Genomic DNA, 18,735 nt, shown 5'->3' with positions numbered 1-18,735 from the left:
GCCCGGGTGCCAGAAGAGGGAGCGCGGAGCCCAGCGGAGCCCCAGCCTGCGCTGCCACTGCCGCCTCGGCTCGGAGCAACTGCTGGCACCGACCTGCGGCACTGCTGATGCCACAGAACTGTCAGAAAGCCCAGCTTCTAGCTCTTTTATTTTATTTTATTTTTTGCTGCGCATGTGAAGCTTGTGGTTCAAAAGCTTATTGCTTTATCATGTTGTTCAATAGGAAAACTGCCCAAAAGGCATATCCCTGATTCAAAGTCTACTCTCCCGCTAAATTTCAAGTTCTCTCTTCAAAGTAAAGGTCTTTTCAAGTATGTTAAGAGGGCTTTTTCTGTACTTGAGTAAAAACGGGAGGTTTTTTCTCCCCCAGTTTCATCCTTACATTCTTGTTGAAAATTTCTTTTGAAAAACATCAGCTTGAGGCAGACACCTGGCCTGGAAATCTTTGTCCCAAGTAGTTTTTAAGCTCAGAAAGAACAGTATATCTTCAGGTGTTTCTTCTTAGTCTTCAGTTGTGGCTTCTTATAAGGTGTCTTGGAACCTGAAGTCCTATCGGAATTCAATCCTGAAAACATATCCTGGTAGCTATTTGACTCTATTTGCATTTATAGTCACTATATGCAATGTGATTGCAAAATATCTGTACTCTGGGCTCAAACAGAGGAAGTTGGCTATCCGGTGCTGTGCTCAGCTCATTCCAGCATAATGCTAATTACTCAGAATAGCATTGCCCAATACAGAATCAGTATATGAAAGGAAGGTAGCAAGTCCTGTACTTGTAATCCAAGTAGTAAAAATATTCCTTACAGTGGGGATTTTGGTGCTGGCTTTCTCAAGTGGCTTTAGGGCAGCCAGTGGCTGAAGTAAATGTGTTGCGTTGGGTGCACTAACATGATCTTCAGAAGTATCTGAGCTGTATCCCTTTGCAAGGCAGAGTGGTGATCACCGTGTTTGGTCCTAACTGCTGTTACAGGATCACAGACCATGACTGGAACAGTTTCGTCAGCTAGCTGGATGTCCTGGGAGAATTCCCAAAGGATTACTTAGTTTACTAATCTCTGCTCAAGGATTTCTGGTGGCTTCATTGCTGACAAAGGCTTAGCCTGGTAAGCATTGTCTGCTATTACTTTTTTTTTGTTTATTTGTTTAATTTTTAAGAAAGAACTGCCTGATGAATGTTTAGTGAGTACAATGTTAAGAGCTTTTTTGTCCTCATTGTGGTACTACCAACTTCAGTTAGGTGTGAGAATGATAGAAGAGCTTTACACAGCTGTTTGCTTTATTTGTCTTTGCCCTGTCCCATCCTCACAAAATGTTAGGGACACATCTTGTAGCAATATAAATAGAACAGAGGGCTACTCCATGGTCACATGCCTCCAATAAGAGGTGGAAAAACTCACAAAAAACTCCAAAACAAATTAAAACAAACCCCTATGGTTGCAGGAAAGGAAAGGCCTTCCAGTTCCTTTTGTATGATCCACATAAGTGTGGTTACTGTAGAATTGAGAGTTTTATGGTTTAAAGTTAGTAGTAGTGTTCTATTAAAAAAATCTTAATTAAATATTCCACTAGGTATTTGAATATTATACTGAACATTTGTTATAGCGAAGGGTCACCAAAAGTCTGCTTTTTGGTGCTATTATGGTCCCAGGAGAGATGCAGAAAGGAAAACTTGGGGTTTTTTTGGTCTTGCTGGTTTAAAAGGCAAGTTGCAGTTCCTGGATGTAGAAGTCAGTGAAGCTGTATGTGTGCCCACAAATGGTTCAGTGCCAGCTGGAGCAAAACAGGCACTTTTCAGACAAACAAAAGCAGCTTCAGTGTTTTTTGACACCTTTTCATGGAAAGCAAGGGGATATGATGTTTGCAAAATTTTGAAGGGAAAGCTGAAAAATTGGCAGGAATTTAGATGGCCTTGTAGGCAGTCCAGCAAATCTTCCTCTGCCTTGGTAGATGACAAAGCTCCATCACAAAGAATACGCTGTGCCTTCACTTGCCTTCTAAAAAGCTGTTGTGCACATTTCAAGACCACAGCTCTCCAGGTGTCTTGAAAATGGGTTGTCCTGCCTGATGAAGAAGTTTCTCTTAAGTTTCCCCTTTGTCCAGTGCCACAGCAGTGTACTGCTCACTGGATGTTAGGAGCAAATTTAAAAATTAGCAAAAGCAAAGCCACTGATCACCCGACATATTTTGGGTTAATTTGTATTGCCTCAATAAAACTTGCTGATTTTAGATACGGAGTAGCAATAACATATTAAAACCCACAGCTTTGTAAATGCAAATGAAGCTATGGGAAGTTTTAACATTTGGAAAGGAATTAGTAAATAGGCAGGTGCAGGAGCCAGGGTGCAACGGGGAGAGACCAGTGCAGGCAGCTATCTGGGGTGGCACATTTTGAGTGGAAACTATCAAATGCAGCACTGAACCAGCCTCACCAAGTGTGCTGTTCTTTGTGCTGGTGCCCTCCTCGTATCAGTCAGAGAACAGGAGCCCTTCAAGCCGCAGCTCCTGTAGCTTCTTCCAGGACCTGAACTCAAATGCCTAAAACGGTTTTGTGTCAATGTATTAAGTCCATTGGAACTGCAGTTCAGGAGTTGAGCAGCATTCCCCTGAAAATGTTGGGTCATCTCTCAAAAACAGAGTCCAGATGATAAAAGTAGTTAGGACTTAAGTGCTGATAAATAGTTCTCTTTATCATGCTTCACTCATGTCAAAATTAATTGGACAAAGCTGCTGTCAATTCACTACTGAAAGACAGTAAGTAAAGATACTTGCAAAGAAACTCACCAGTTGAGTTCATATTCTGCGGCAGTGTTGCCAATTAGTTTTTAGTAAGGGTTTGCTATTTTAAAATACTTCATGTGTATCTTGATCTCTAAAAAAGGACCTTTCAGCATTTTTGTGGAGGCGGAAGAAAGGAGTAGATTGTTAATATGAATATAAAATTGTTTGTCTGAATACAAGATACACTTTGAATGTATATACATTTAGCATGTTTGATCCCAGAATTTAGCTATCCTAAGTATAATACTCTTCCTCATATGCCATGATGCACCACTTACACAAGGGTATGTGGAGACGAGATGGAAGCACTGCAAGCAGCTGATACTTGTGTTCTTCATTTGTATATCAGTCACTTCTTAAAGTACACTGCAATTTCTACACAGCTTAGCAGTGGTTTGCACAGTGTTATATTGCTTTAAAAACATTTTATACTTTGCAGTGGTTATTTAACTTACAGACATGAACAATAAAGTTTTGTTGTTTGAACTTCTGCCTGCCTAATTGTAATGAAAGGAGAAGCATGAGCTATGCAAACAAATTTTATTGAAGTATAAAAACAGAGCTAGCAATTTGCACGATCTACAGAAATGACATGTTATTACCACAAACTAGCTACTACAGGAAGTAGCTCTTGAATTGTGTGCCAGATTATGTATTAACTTGAGTATCTGCTTACCCCAATATGTAAAATTAATTTGGGACAGAATATTCCATGCACTTCAAGAGCCCCTTATATCTTTGAAGTGGGGAAGGCAAATCTAACACACAACTCCTAGCTCTTTTTTTGGACAAGTTTTGATGTAAAAGCTCGAATCTCCTAAAAATGTGGATTATAATATAATTTAGGAGGCAGTTGTTTCATGGGGTCACCTTTTAGTCATAAACATGTGCATGTCTGTATCTCCTCTTGATCAATGTGGGTCTCATGGTGCTGTTTCATTCTAGGAAAAAACGAGATTTTGGGCAAATCCCTGATCCTGAAAACCTGCAGGTAAATAATTTACATAATGATATCACTAACCTAATAGAGTAGTTGACTTGCCAGCTCATAAATTAGTAGCAGTCTGACTAGCTAGTTTCTGGACGGCAGTAGTAGCTTCATCCTGCAGCAGGGTGGCTTTTCACATACTCAGACTTTTTCAATACTCAAACCAATGGCAAGTTCTGGAACCTCTGCTAGTGGTTAGGTATCAGCAAGTTGTTCCACAACCAGTTTAATATATTACTTTAAATGGGTGCTTCTTCCAAACAGAAGCGTATCATCCACCTTCATCCCCGTATTTGTTCCTGTTGGCGTTGGCGTTCACGCAGCTGTACTGCAACCAAGATAAAGATTAATTCAGCTGAAAATGTACAGGACAAAAAAAGTTGCCTTTTAAAGGGACTTGTTACCTAACAAGATTCATTGTATGAAGGGCACTGTCCGAGCAAGAAAAGGTGAGAATAAGCAGCTCAGGGAAGGCAGGACTCCTTCTTCCTTTATTCCACCTTCAAAGGCTCCAGCATCCACATGGTTTGGATACCAACAGCAGGACAAAGCTTTGTCACTCCTGTTCACACTGATTAGGGAGCTAAAGAAACCTGGAATCAAGGCAGTTAGGTGCTGCTACCAGTTTCTCGTTGCTGTTTAAAAGGATGATGAAGAGAGTTGGTGGGTCTTCTGATAAATATCTCCTCTGGTTTACCTAGCTCAGTTGCCACAGGCATTTTGAAAGGGGTGCACCTGGCTGAATGGTTAACTATGCACTCTATTTCTTTTTCAGGGCAGGTGGGGTACAACTGTTATCTTGTGGTATTGACAAGAATACAGAAATAGAAAACTAACTTTCATTTTACATGCAGCATGTCTATGTGGGATGGACACAGACAATACAGAAATTAGTTTTAAAAGCATTTTGTCCGGTAACTACTGTATTATATTTTGCTTCTGTTGCCTACTTTCAGTCTGTGTGACACAGAACATTGCACTGCATCCAAAGACCTAAAATGTGGAGTTTGCAGGCCTTGGGGATGAAGGCAAGTTGAGACTAAACTATTCATAAAGAGCCATGTTTGCTGGATATTTTCAAGATGGAGATTTGGAAATAAATTTCTGTCCCTCACTCATGAAGAATCCAAGATAGAACCTTTTGGACCATGGCACATCTATATTTGAATTTTCTATACATAAATACTTTTTTTTCCCCCCTATATTTTTCTGTGCGTAAATGTAAAGATAAGTGCATATATGAAACAAATTCCCTATCCAAAGTAGTGCAAATATGGGATATTGCTGGAATGGCTGTGCTTCCTACATGTCTTCGTACAGATGAGAAAGATAAGACACATACCACAGGCTTCATTTTGGTAAGATTAGTGTTTTCAGTCAACATTAAAACTGAATGTTGGAAGTGCTGAAGTACTGTGTTGTCTCCCCTTGACTTTCCAAACAGCTGCCTTGCTGCAGACTCATTGGTTTTAATTCCTGGTAAATCTTGTCCATTTTAGCCTTCTTCCCAGCTTCTACTTCCTCTACCTCCTCTCTGCAGCAATTTGGCACTGGAGCTACAGCACATCAGTCTGGAGATTCATGAATCCCCCATAAGTATGGAGGGAAGAATGAAATTTCAATTAATCCCAAATTATGATTTTATGTTATAAGCAATAAAGTTAAGCAACTGAAAAATAAGTACAGACTTTTAAAAGTTGATTTTCAGTTAGAAAACCTCCCCTTTTCCCATGTCAATCATATTAAAGCTATGCTATGCTTTAGAAAAATGAGGGGAGATTAAGCTCTTTGAACAGCTCATGATGGAAGTTTCACCACTCCAGTGATGGAAAAGAGTTGGGCCGGAGCCCAGAATACTGCAGCAACATCAGCCTCACTACCTCCTCTGTCTTACTTCAACAACTATTCTACAGAGTAACAAAAGGGCTCATCATATGTTACAGTCCCAGTACGGCCTTGGGAGGCTCCAGGAGGACAAGTCAAATACCTCTGCATATGCCGTAAGAAGTAATGTCACGTAGTTTAGACCTTTGGACAGGCTCAGGTAGTGAAAGTTAGGTAAGTTCATGTTCTTCAGTGTAAAACCTTTTTTCTCACAAGAAGACATTATAAAAAGTATATTATGTGAGCTAGAGCAGTGGATATGGAAAGTCAGGAGTGGAAATGACAAAACAAAATCGCTTATTTATCCCTCTTTTAAAAGTGAAAATTTCAGATTTTATCTACAAAGTCCATACTCTTCAAGCCCAGCTGTTGTACTTCTTGCGCAACTGAGAAACACTATATAAAGCACTTGGTGTTACGATAGAATTTCATTAACATTATGGGATTATTAATGTATACAGTTCTGCACAGAGATAACTGAAGGAGCACGGCTTAAGAATGCAAACACTTCCTGGTAGAGACTCTGTTTGTTATCTGCAGGACCTACAGTTCCCGATAATATATGGCATACTGATTGAGTAATCTAAGTGCTACCACAGTAAAAAAAACAAATTAAAAATTTATTTACATGTGAGGTTAGCCATAAAATTAATTTGAAGGAAATTATAGCACCTAAACTTAAAATGGTTGATATGTTTTAAGAAAAAATTCTGAATTTTTAAATGGCTCATCTCATGAACCTGGCTGTGTTTTCCAGTGGCAGAGTGCCATACAGAGCCTGTATTCCTGCTTCTTGCTACAAAGCCCAAATTTGGTATCCTTTAACATTCACGGTGTGATATTTGTTGATGAAGTGAACAAGGGGAACATTCTGCACTTGAAAAGCAATCCAGCTTCCAAAGGAATAGGATTTCTAGTCTGTAGGAAAAGGAAAATCTGAGCCCTGAATAAAAAAATGAGCATCAGGGCTGCATAGTATCCAGCTTGTAGGTGAAGAACTTTAAATGTACTATTCTGTCCCAAATATTCTTGAAGCTTGGCTGTGATGCTTGGAAAAACTGTCTAGCAGTCAATCATCAGCAGAATCTGCAATTTTAAGTTAGATGACTAGTCTCCTTATACAGAGTGATGGGACAATTGCCCTGGAACAGGAACTGCAAAACTCAGGAGTGGGACCGCTTTGTCCAGTGAAAAAATCTCGCACAAAGGAGGGCCTTGGAGCTTTTTCAACAGAGATATTGCTGTCTGCTGGTACCTGTTTTAGTTAGGATTTGTAGCCTAGAATGCTATCCCTGATTGGTGTTTATGTCCTTTCATTTAAAATATGATGAGGAATCCTCTTCAGGAGGAAGAGTTGTCATCCTCCTGCTTCAAATACATTAGCTGGGAAGTTACAGCCTCCACTGAAGAAAAGCCATGTTGTATTTTAAGTGAGAGACCACATCTGTATTCACCTTGTAGGATGTATGCAGGCCCTATTACTCAAGCTTAGAGACTTTTTCCCCCTTTGTGTTGGATATGAGGCAAGAAGCACCCCGCATAAGTTTCTCTCAGGGACAGTGCTGAGGTGGAGTGGCCTGCTACGGTGAATTTCAGACAGGTAGCGAGTTGTTTTCTGTTTATTAGGCTCTCAAGATGTGTATGGGCCTCTGCAAGTCTTCTCCAAAGACAACTCAGAATGACTAATAAAGGCTGTCTCCTATCCTCTCCTGTGCAAACCAGGAGACTTAACTGCCTTAGGAGGTGATGTATTTCTGATAAATGTACAATCCATCATTATTTTAGGACAAGAAGAGATCAGGAACTTGAACAGCAGAATTACAGACTTGGAAGGTTATGAAAACATAATTAAATCCAGAAGCCTATGGCCACATTAAATAGGTGGAAGCTGCGAACTGGCAAAAGCCTTCATCAACAAGGGAAAATGTAGAGTCTTGCATCTGGGCAGGAACAACCCCAGGTTCCAGTACAGGTTGGGGAATGACCTATTAGAAAGCAGTGTAGGGGAAAGGGACCTGGGGGTCCTGGTGGACAGCAGGATGACCATGAGCCAGCATTGTGCCCTTGTGGCCAAGAAGGCCAATGGCATCCTGGGGTGTATTAGAAGGGGGGTGGTTAGTAGGTCGAGAGAGGTTCTCCTTCCCCTCTGCTCTGCCCTGGTGAGACCTCATCTGGAATATTGTGTCCAGTTCTGGGCCCCTCAGTTCAAGAAGGACAGGGAACTGCTGGAGAGAGTCCAGCGCAGAGCCACAAAGATGATGAAGGGAGTGGAGCATCTCCCTTATGAGGAAAGGCTGAGGGAGCTGGGTCTCTTTAGCTTGGAGAAGAGGAGACTGAGGGGTGACCTCATCAATGTTTATAAATATATAAAGGGTGGGTGTCACGAGGATGGAGCCAGGCTCTTCTCGGTGACAACCAACATTAAGACAAGGGGTAATGGGTTCAAGCTGGAACACAAGAGGTTCCACTTAAATTTGAGAAGAAACTTCTTCTCAGTGAGGGTGGTGGAACACTGGAACAGGCTGCCCAGGGAGGTTGTGGAGTCTCCTTCTCTGGAGACATTCAAAACCCGCCTGGACGACTTCCTGTGTAACCTCACCTAGGTGTTCCTGCCCTGGCAGGGGGATTGGACTAGATGATCTTTCGAGGTCCCTTCCAATCCCTAACATTCTGTGATTCTGTGATTCATCACGGAATCAATAGGAGGCCATTCTCCTAAGAAGTCCTCCCTCAAGGAAGCAGGTCTGATCCTCACGATATCAAGACTTCTTGGGCACATGAGATTACCAAGCAGGGAGCTCATTGGCAGATGAAATATGGCAGCAGGGAGTCATCTCCAGCACTGGTAAAAGCCTGCATGAAGTGACTGCAGGCATACTACTCATCTTTGGCACTGATGAGTCTTCGAATACTGTGTGTTCCTCGGACAGTGGTGAGTGAATGGGACTCAGCATGGATTGGACTACTCTGCTCATCTCCATAGCTAGCACCAACAACCTGAGAATGTCCCCTTAGTCTCCTTGTCCACTCTTAGCCTCATTAAGGGTGATGAAAGTAGCACCTGTCACAACAGGCCTTGGCACCACAATGTTTCTAACCTCCTCACACTTGTATCACATTTCTCCTCAGGATGTGTTATGAGCCCTTTGCGTCAGGGCCACAGTATTCCTCAGTGCTACAGATGTGTTAAAGGAGGCATCTCCCTGAGATTCCCTGTGGCAGGTGATAAAGATATGCAGATCTTGAAAGCCAAGTGGGGTTTCTGCTGTCGGGACAGTAAAAGTGCAACTCTTTATTCTAGGGAACACTGAGTTCCAGACGTGTCAGCACCAGAAGCATGGGTTAAGTGCAAAAAATCCAATGACAATTTCATGACACAGGTAACTGGTGAGTCCACTAGGGCAGGTGTCGTGCTGGAGCTACTACTCAAGAGCAAACTGGCTGGGGGTGTGGAGGTTGAGGGCAGCTTTGGCTGCAACCCTGAGATTGTATAGTTAAAAACCCTGAGATAGATGAGCAAAACAAATAGTAAAGTTGCCAGCCTTGACTTCTGGAGAGCAAATTTCAGCTTGGTTGGCTTGTTCAGCTGGGCAGGAGACAATTATCTGCCCTGAGGACAACTGGTTGATCTTCAGGAACAGCCTCCTCAAAGCACAGAATTAGTCCATTACAAATCACAGAAAGATGAGCAAATGTACAAGGCCAGTATGGATGAGCAGGACACTCTTGGCTGACCTCGAATACAAAAAAAAAAGAAGCAGCATGGAGATGGCAGAAACAGATCCGGGATTACCTGGATGGAATATAGGGACATTGCCCAAGTCTACAAGGAGGGAATTAAGAAAGCCAGAGCTGAACTGGTGTTGCAACAGCAAGGGAGGTGAAGTTCAACAAAAAGGCAGCCTATGGAAAATGTGGGCCAAGTAATCTATGTGGCAGGGGGACCTACTGACAAAAGGCATGGAAAAAGGTGAGGTGTTAAATGCCTATTCTGCTTTTTATTGTTTTGTTTTACTTTTTTATTGGCAAGATTTATCCTCAGTCCTGAGGCTAATAGCTGCATCTGAGAGAGTGAGGCAGTAGCCACAGTAGAGGATTGAGTGTTGGACCTACTCAAGTTCATGGAAACAGGTGGGATGCGCCCAAAGGTGCTGAGGAAGCTAGCCTATGTCACTGTGAGTCTGCTGCCCATCGACTTTGACAGGTTATAGTGATTGGGGTGGTCCCTGATGGACAGAAGAAACAGGAAAACCTTCAAGAAGGTTAAGAAAGAGGATCCAAGGAACTACAGGCTAAGTAGTCTAACCTCAGCCTCCCAGAAGACTTTTCCTCATGGAAACCATTTCTGACCTTATTAAGTGCAAAAAGGAGATTAGAAATAGGCAGCATGAATTTACCAAGGGCAAAATGTCCCGATCAACCTGATTGGTTGATCATTGTAAGACGACTGGTTCTATGGACAAGGGAAGAGTAGTGAATATTGCTTACTTTGACTTTAGCAAAGCTTTTCCCAAGGTCTTTGATAGTATCACACTAGGCAAAATAGTGAGATATGGACAGGATAAGCATGATAAGGATGATTAAATGGATGGAAAATTGACTGAACTACCAGGCTGAACAGGTTGCGATTGGCAGTAGAAAGTCCATCTGACACCCAGTTGCTAGTGGCAATCCCCCTCAGGGACAGGTTCTGAGGCCAATGCAGTTTGGTGTCTCCAGTGTGAATGATCTGGACTATGAGAGATAGTGCACCATCAGCAAATTTATGGATAGTACCAGCCTGCAGGGGAGTGGTTGATATGCTGGAGGGCAGAGCTGTTATTCCGAGGGCCCAGGACAGGCTGGAGGAACAGGTTACCAAGACCCTCACCAAGCTCAGCAAAGACAAGTGAGTAGTCCTGTGGTGGGCATGGAATAACCCGCTATACCTGCACACGCTAGAGCTCAACTGACTAGAGAGCAGCTTTGCAGAAAGAGACCTGGGCTCCTCATGGACACATTGAGCATGAGTTGGAAGTTGGGGCAAATAAGGTCAACCTCGTGCTGCATTGTACTTGCCAGTTGTAACCAGCAGGGAAGTAATTGTTCCCCTCTGTTTGACACCTGCAAGACGCTTCTGGAGTACTGGTTTTGGCTGCCAAGCACACGACATTGACATACTGGTGTGAATGCAGCAGACCGTCACGAAGATCACACAGGCTCGAGTAGAAGCGTATCATGAGAACATGGCGGGGTGAATATAGAGAGAAGATCCAGAGTCTTCTTGGAGGCGTATGGTGATAAGATGGAGGTGTATGGTGATGAGAGCTAATGGACACAAGTGGCAATACAGGAAATTCTGCATGTGAGGAAAAAGTTGTATTAAGATGGTCAAGTGCTGTAATGGGTTTTCAATAGATGTTGTGGAATCTTGGTTCCTGGAGGTATTCAAAACCTGACTGAGCAGCCTGCTTTAGTTGGAGCAGCTTTGAATGAAAAGTTGGACTAGATGTCCCCCAGAGATCACGCCAACCTGCCCATCATTTCTATTTCTAAACACTCTGCTTAACTTCAGCATTAGCAAAACTGTATGAGAATGGGATGTTGCTGCAATCACAGTGTTGTGCAGGGCTGTATGTAGAGCTGTACATTACAAGAATAATTATTTAAAATTAAAAGCCGATTTACGTTAGTATCTTTCCGTTAAAAAGTATACACATTCTAAACATAGTACTTGGGAAAAAAATGCCATCTATCTCCTTATGACCGTGATCAAATTCTGAACATTTTATAAGAAACGGTATGAACCTCATTTATCTCAGTCAAAATTTAATGTACACGATACATATTTTAATAGAATATATGACTTGTCCATCTTCTGGTGTAATAATTAACGATTTTGCAAAATAGATATGGATCTCTGATTTGGCAGCAGTTTCCACAGGTACAGGTAATAGGACAAATACAAGGGAGTGGATAAGCACAACCCTGATCTTAAACAAAAACTTCCAGTATATTTTTAACTTTTGGTAACTGGAAAGTATTACTTCTATATTGTCTTAAATCTAGCTTTTCATTAGTTTGATAATGCCTCTGTCTCTGTGACAAAATAGTTAGAATATAAAACTTCTCCTTTCCTCAGTAGTATGTTAACAAATCCACACACTGGCTTATATTTTATTAGAAATATGGGGAAGGGGAAAATGGGATTTGTCAAATGGGGAAAGAAAATATATTTATCAGCTTTCAACACTTGGGTTAATTTATATCATGCTCTGTAAGAAAAATTATGTAGCTCTTCAGTTTTGTTCTAGAAGAGGTTCTGTGATCCAAAAACCGTAACATTTTCAGCTCATCTAATAAAAGTGTCATGGGCATGTGGTAACACAAATACGCTTCTACAAAAGAAGTTTTAACTAATGAGCCTCCCTTAGTTAAGAAAATAATTTCTATCTAAATATCTTTGAAATTTCAAGATCTGCATTTTTTTATAAGGTATAGTTTAAAGACTATGATATAATCTGAAAACTGTCAAACATACAATCTTCCTAATGTGCCAGGACTTTGATTACATAAAACTACTTTGTTGGTTCATGGTGAATACTCATAAATAGTATATGTGTGGTACTTATATGCACAGTATAAAATACCATTGTAAATAAACTCCCTATACTTATGAGAGATTTTAAAAACACAAATTATTCCTTTCTACCTCTTTTTTTTCTATTTTTAATTAATGTCTGTTTTGGGCATGTTATCTCAGTATAATTTCTGTAATGGTGATGTCTCTGTAGGATCATCAATAGTGCCTCTACAGAGAGAACCAGAAGATAGTCTATATTAGCTACTAGTTTACTTGATCATGTCCTGGAATATCCCTAGCCTTCAGTCAAAATCATTGAATTTCTCTCCTGTTTTAGACTGGGTAGAGGCAGCTGATAGGCCTGGAGTCATAGTCAATGGGGATCTAGTCAAAACTGTCAATATTGTCCAGAAAGTGAGTCAACTCATTTTAAAGCAGGCACCTACTTTTAGTCAGATGAATCACTCTCTAGACTCCATTGATGTAAGTGTGTCAAGCTGGATGAGACGGATCCCACCCTTCCATTCCCTGGATGTTTCTGCTCACTTGAGGGTGAATTGAAGCACTTCAAACAGACATGTATGGTGCATTTTGTCTCAGCCTTACTGAATTAGCCGTAAGTCACCAGTCTAGCATTGCCAGCTGCATACGCCGACTTGACTATACGTGAACTCTTCTTGGTCCATACGCGAGTCTCTGGTGCATTCAGCATTTAAATGCAGTTAAGTTGCTTTGGTGTTCTCACTAAAAACTGACTTTAAATAAAACCCATATTTACACTTCAGGAAGCTTGCTTTTTAAATAGCTCCAGAACTTTTAAGTTGGCTGACAGATTCTAAAAAATCTTCCAAGTGTTGTACAAACTGTACCAAATCCATATCAGATACAGATTCTGACTGAACATCATTATATAATGCATTCTAAATTCTGTCTGTGAATTTGTTTACTGGCATGTGAACGGAGAAACAGCCACATCTTATTGTTCTGGACCTCCTACCATTATGCTCTTTTTCAGGAACAGAGAGAAACATGGAAAGATTGGCTTGAAGCTGCAAATACGCTTCAGATAAAAGAAAGAGAGGAAAGATAAGTCTGGTGGATTAACATGCACAGGAAAAGGGGAAGTGACTCTGAACTTCTAAGCCCTTCAGCTTATTCCATGTTGTTTTCTCCAAACACTGTGCCCTTTTTTTATCCCCGTCCCCCACCTCAACTGGGCCCAGTTCCATGTCTTCCCTAGCAGGTTGCTGGCAGGTAAGGTAAAATGATGAAAGAATGGATAGCCCAGTGCGGTGGCCGGCCATTTGTTGGTCCTTCTAGCAACTGCCAGTGCCATGTTTCATCACAGATAGGGTAGCCCTTAAAGGCTTTACCTTGCAGATTGGAAATGTGTCATAACAAGGCAAAGGAGGTATGAGCAGATATCCTCCACTGACTCTTGTTTGCTTTGCATGAATGAAGAATAAAGGAAGAAATTAGCAGCAGCTTGAAATTTAAGGAATTAGTGTTCTGTATATTTTTTTATTACCTATTTCTGAAGTATGGGAACTACTCTTTCCTTCTGCGACATCTCAACAGTCAGGTCATGATAGGGATGCTTCCACCTCCACTTATTCCAAGGCTGAAATCCTTAAGATGGCTTATTTATTCCTCTGCTCTGCATCCCTCCATGTAATTCTGGATGCCCTTTGCCTGGAGGAAGTCACAGCCCAGCTCAAGGTGCAGAGGCTTCCTTAATAGCGTGGGAGGAGAATTGGGAGTGCATTTCACAGAAACCTCTGATAAGGAAGCTGCCTGAGCAAGCCAGTGGGGAATGGCTACATTCCAGGGGAGTTTCCTAATTGCTGTGCCACTGGAGTGTGCTGGGGAGCAGATCTTGGCCAGTACCAAACAGTCTTGTCTTCAGCTGCCTTTGTCCAAGCCCTTGACAGAGGGGTTGTGCTTGAATTGGCTGTTTCCCGATTTGGCCCCACAGGTGAGGCAGGGAGGGAGCTTCCTGTTGTGGGAATCTCCTTCAGGCTTTAGGGGTGAAGTAGCAGCTTTCAAGCTCTGTCAAAATAACAGGGCCAAGATTCCTTGCCTTACGGCAGAAGTTTAGGCTCATAGTAAGTGTTCCAGTACCAACAGGTGCCTCGCTGGAGATGGTGAAGCTCTGCAGTGCGTTTGAACCTTACAAGAACTGGTGCCAAATGACAAAAATGTCTGGTAGCTGCATTGTGCCCAAAATAACAGGTTAAAACAGGTTTTATGCTTGCAAGGGTGTTTTTTCACCATGTGAATTCAATACTCTGGTTTTGCATCTGTGATAAGCTGAAATGCTATTTGCCTCTTCCCTGGCCCTCTATTAACTGCAGTTTGAAAAATGTTGTACAATGTCCTTAACTTGGGTTTTATAACAAGTAAACAGTACATCCTGTTAACTTGGTGACACTGAGTAAAACACAAATACTGATGATTTGTCCCACATTTTGTTCAGTTGTATTATATGCACTCAATATGTATAAAGATTGTTTCATTAAAACAATTTGTGACTGTGAGTTAAGGAAAACTTCATGGGTTGTCTGTCCACAATCTTATCTACTTTAGGAATTTGTCCCATTCCCAGAAACATATTTGAAAGCTAGAAAAAATGGCAGGGAATGTGAGTTTGCATCGTCTTTGCAGACTCTCTGTTTCTATTCTTACGTAATTAGTTTTATGAAGGCAGCAGCTTGCTTACACCAAGTAAATGATTTTGTGGGAAGAACAGAACTGTTTTATGCATAGAAAAAAAGACATGACAAGTGCCAGTATTTGAAAAGTGAAGTCAAATTCAAATAGGACAAGTGTCATCAATTTGAAATAGTGTAACTACCAATAGTATGTCCATCTTCAAGATGTCAATCATAAATTATTGCAGGTATTACTGAAAGAGAGTCTGTGATCTTTGTTAGATGTGAGACCAAAGCAGATAACCTAGCAGCTTCTAGAAACTTTGACTATATGTCCAACCAAGTGTCTAACTCTTCTAAAGGAAGAAAGGCAGGCCACATTAGGTACCTAAGTCGGTGGTAGGAATAGCCTCCAAAGTTCCCCTGTATTCACTAGGAAAAAGGTAGACTCTTTGAAGAGTTGGTTCATAATAACAAAGATGGCTGCTTGAAGAAGACAGTGTGAGTACTCCTTAGTATCAAAGTTTTCAGCAAATATGACGTCCTCAATAGACTGAGGCAGCTTCTTAAGGCTAGTGCACTGCTGAAGTTTTATTGACATATTGTTCTTGAAATCTCCAGTATTCATCTTAATCTGAAACACCAGGCAAATGCATCTACAAATAGTGACTATATAAAATGTTTTCTGCTGGAGAAGTTTTTCAGATTAACGCAAATTTAAATACCTCTACCCTCTTATTTATTTATGGCTGAAATCCTAGAGTCACGATCATAACTCTTTGCAGTGGAACTGGTATCGTCATTGGTGACATAAGTAGTAGTCCTCCAGGAATGAATAAACAGACTGACCTTGTGTCTCGCATAATGAATATCCTACGTAATCCTTGAGTGACTCCACTTATATATGTTGGAATTTAGTTTTAGAATCACTGGAAGAATGAAATACATGACACTGTGTTGAATGTCAGGATCCAGCTCTCAAAAGTGTGGACCTTTTTATATTAGGAAAATAACAGAGCAGTTAAGTGAAGGAGGACAGAAAAGAAAATAGAAAGGGAGTAGGCATGTTCTCACCTGCATGTCTCATTTAAAATGTTTATATGTTTTAGTTAAGCAGGAGATCTAAAATCAGTATATCAAGACAGTATGTAATAAGGCATTGTTTATATAGCTCACAACAGTAGTAAGGAAACTATTTACCCTGATCTCTTAAAAAAGTCATGCTGTTCACCTGTCCGTATCAGCCTGCCCCCAGAAAATAGCATTTGGCCAGTTTCAGCCGTGCACCACAGGCAGAGGTCTCACAGCCACTAAGTTTCTAGAGGCTGTTCAGAATAGCTGGTGTGGTGGGCTTATGGTAGGGGCTGTTTTCTCAGAGTCAACAGAACTAGCTGTAAAATCACAGCCTAATCTTGAATCAGACATTGAAAACTGCACCAGCCGTACTTGTGCCCAGCTACTACCTCTTCCTACTTCTTCTTACCCCATCTACTCCAGGTGCCATCCAGAGGCAGCTTCCCTGCTCTTGTTTTCATGAGTTTGGAAATATGCTCTTATAGGAATATACACAACACTGAGGGAAAGGCTTCATATGACTTTCTCTCTTACTGGACACAAAAAAAATTCATATAAATAGTGTGACGCAATAAAACTTGAATTAGAATTTGTGCCTTCTTAGATGTTCAGTCAATCAGGCTTAAGACACAAATCCAAGAGCAAAAAGTTTCCTTAGATTGATTTTCACTGAACTGTGTTTTAATTAATCTGACTTTCGACTTTGGTTGCCAGCAGGACAATTACTACGCACTAGAATGACAGCTTTGGTATCCTCCTGGGAGATGATCAGCTTCATTATTTAAATAATCAGATGAAATCTGGGACTAGCAAATCTTAACTTTGTACTAAATTAGAATACCATGTCCAGTTTTAGTCACCAGACTTGAAGAAAGAAGAGAATCAGCTGGAGACAGTCCAGAGGAGAGAGACAAGAAAGATCAGAACTGTAGAAATTATAACCTAAAATTAAAAATAGAATAAATTATGTTAGTTTAGTCTGACACAGAAAAGATAGAGCAAAGACATTATAACACAAGATGTTGCTCCAAGGAGGAAGAGAACAATCTATTTCCCTTGCCTATGTTTGATAGAACAAGAAGTAATAGGCTTAAATTACAGCAAGGAAGATTTATTTTAGAAATTACAGAAAACTTTAATGGTGAGGGTAGGGAATAGATTGCTTGGCAAGCTTTTGGAGTTTCCATCTCCACTGGAGATCTGTAAGATCAGAGTGCTTGAATAACTGCTTCCTGCAGGCAGGAGGATGGATTAGATGTCTTCTAGTGGTCCCTTCTAGTCCTGCTGTATATTTTACTCTAGTAGTAAAACTAGTTTAAAAGATAGGCTTCATGTACTCTCCTTGCGCTATCTCCTCCTTGTCTTCAGACCGTGATAAAATCCTTCTGTAGAAAAGAGAGTAAACAATGCTATTACTCCAGTGATCTTGTAATGAAAAATGGAAATACATCTCAGAATAAAGTACTTTTTGATATACCTTCATTTAGATAATTGCACAGAAGTACTTGGAAAGTTGGCTGTAATAAGGGAAAAACATATAATATGATAAAATTCATTTGTTTAAAATTACTTTTCCGGCACCTGTTACTGTTGTACTGAATGATACCACCATAGATCACTCATGTGAGAACTTCAGAAATCAATTGAATAAAATTGCCCTAATTGCGTTCAGAACACCAAATACAGTTTTAGATTTTTATATTATCATTCCTTCTATTTTAAAGATTTCATTTAACTGGAAATATTAGAAGTAGCACTTTAGTTCTCAAAAATTGTATGTATCATGTGAAATCCATCACAAAACTGAATGGATAAAGTGTAGACATTTCAGAGATGATAACTTTAAAAATTCCTGTTACTGGCTTTGTGGTTGAATCCTCCAGAATAAAATGGTTGGGCCAAGGAGGCTGGCTGCTGACTCACGATTCCCAAACACACGCTCCAGAGACAGAGTTTTGAATCTACGTATTTTTTTAAATTCTGGGCAGTCTTTGTTTTTTCACAGTTTGCATTATAACTTGAAGGCAGTTTGTTTGCGTTGCCTGTAATATGACTGGGGCGTAGCACTTCTACTGCAGCATGTCACAGAAATCTGACTCGGTTGTTCTGTTTCTTGAATATTTGATTTTTAAATAGTCTGTTCAATCGTGGAAGGTCTTACTTGAATAAAACCAGGAGCAGAGAGATTGGTTTAAATTCAGGGTAGCAATGCCCAACCCAAGGTCCTTGCCTGCTACCTGGATCCTCTTTCCCCTGTGGCCGCTCGGACCTCGGGAGGGCTTGGTCCCAAAGAAGGGCACCGCCAGCGGTCAGAGCCGAGCGGGCAGCTGCCCCTGGCACCACGGAGCCGTGATGAGCTGGGCTGTGCATCCTGGCTCCTGGGATATGCTGTCTGTCCTTCCTCGGGTTCCTCAGACATAGACCTGGGGGGAACGCTGTACCTACAGGTTCCAGATTGATGGCATTATGGACTGAATGTGGCTGCTGGGACACTTCACCTCATCCCAGGCTTACTTCAAACCTTCTTCCTCCTTTTCGCTTCCCCCTCAGAGACACGCATACGATGGGACCAGGTGTGTACCATGGCTACATGTATATGATGTGTAATCCTCTTCTGACGTTGAAATATCTGTGGGGCCTACTTGGTGGATAAGGCTTAGCAACGTTGCCTGAAGCATAGGTAGGACTGATGGGAGACTTCGCTTCAAAGGCTGCTCCAAATGAAGTTGCAATTAGAAAGCAGGTGTATTACTCTACATGTCCCGCTTGTTGGGAAAAAGGGTTCAGCTGGGGCT

The 18,735-nt window shown here is 41.2% G+C and overlaps 1 long non-coding RNA gene across 3 annotated transcripts in view; it reads left to right on the top strand.

The window, feature by feature from the left end:
• LOC136003145 (uncharacterized) overlaps positions 1-18,735 on the top strand; it is a 65,423-nt gene that overhangs the window by 7,133 nt on the left and 39,555 nt on the right. For 2 of the 3 annotated variants that reach the window (XR_010608035.1, XR_010608036.1), the window contains 2 exons: positions 974-1,106; positions 3,727-3,772. This is a non-coding gene — a long non-coding RNA (uncharacterized LOC136003145). Of the gene's footprint in view, positions 1-973; positions 1,107-3,726; positions 3,773-4,725; positions 5,450-18,735 lie in introns of those variants that run through there. The other variant, XR_010608037.1, reaches the window with a different exon arrangement.

The sequence above is a fragment of the Caloenas nicobarica genome, chromosome 1, assembly GCF_036013445.1.
Source record: "Caloenas nicobarica isolate bCalNic1 chromosome 1, bCalNic1.hap1, whole genome shotgun sequence".
In the NCBI taxonomy this organism is placed as follows: Eukaryota; Metazoa; Chordata; class Aves; order Columbiformes; family Columbidae; genus Caloenas; species Caloenas nicobarica.
The sequence above is the reverse complement of the archived record's forward strand: the minus strand, read 5'-3'. Positions and strand labels throughout refer to the sequence as shown.